This window comes from Frankliniella occidentalis, unplaced genomic scaffold (genome assembly GCF_000697945.3).
Source record: "Frankliniella occidentalis isolate FOCC.00 unplaced genomic scaffold, Focc_3.1 Scaffold206, whole genome shotgun sequence".
NCBI lineage: Eukaryota > Metazoa > Arthropoda > Insecta > Thysanoptera > Thripidae > Frankliniella > Frankliniella occidentalis.
Window position 1 is genome coordinate 83832 of NW_026267332.1, and position 813 is coordinate 84644.

Consider the following 813-nt stretch of genomic DNA (forward strand, 5'->3'; position numbering starts at 1 on the left):
CGCCCGCACTCCTCCCCGCCTGCCGCCTCCTCTTCTCCTCGGGCGCTCCCCCACTCCGCCCAGTGGAGGAGAGGGGGACGGCACGGGCACCTTTCCACCTTCCGTTTTTGTTCTTCTACTTCCTCTCAGCGGCCGACTTTGGAGGGCGGGACATTTTTATCCTTGGTGGAACAAAATCCCATATTTTCTCGAGGTGTTCCCAGACGGCCTAGCTACCATCCAGCGTGGTCACCGGATTTTGTTCCACCAAGGTTACGAAGCTGCAGCCCTCTGAAAACGGCTCAGAGCGCGGTACCCGAGGCACGACCGAAAAATGGACCAAAAATTAACCAACATAAAGATTTCGGCGCCCCCCTCCCCCCATTGCAAAATAACTATTCTCCTCCTTTACAAATTCAATTCCGAGGAAACTGAACTGAAGAATTCCACTTTTCTGTTTTCTTCAAAGTTGCGCTTATCGAGTCGCATGACATGCACTCTTAAACCACCTTTTACGCGCTTTCCATGGGCGTTACGAAATGCACTTCAAATGCGACGTTTCATCGCGCCAAAATGGCGCTAGGTATGGTTTGGGAGGCACAGGAGCGCCTTCACCGCGCTTTGAGGATTTTTTACGATTTTTTCCCGCCGATTTTGGAAAGATCCCGATTTTGGCCGATTTTGCTCGATTTTGGCCGATTTTGCCCGATTTTGTCCGATTCTGGCCGGATTTCGCCAATTTTCTCCAAAATCAGGGGGTGGCTCGATAAATCCACAGAATATATGATCCAAACAATTGACATCAATTTCAGATTTTTTTTTAATTTTTATCAT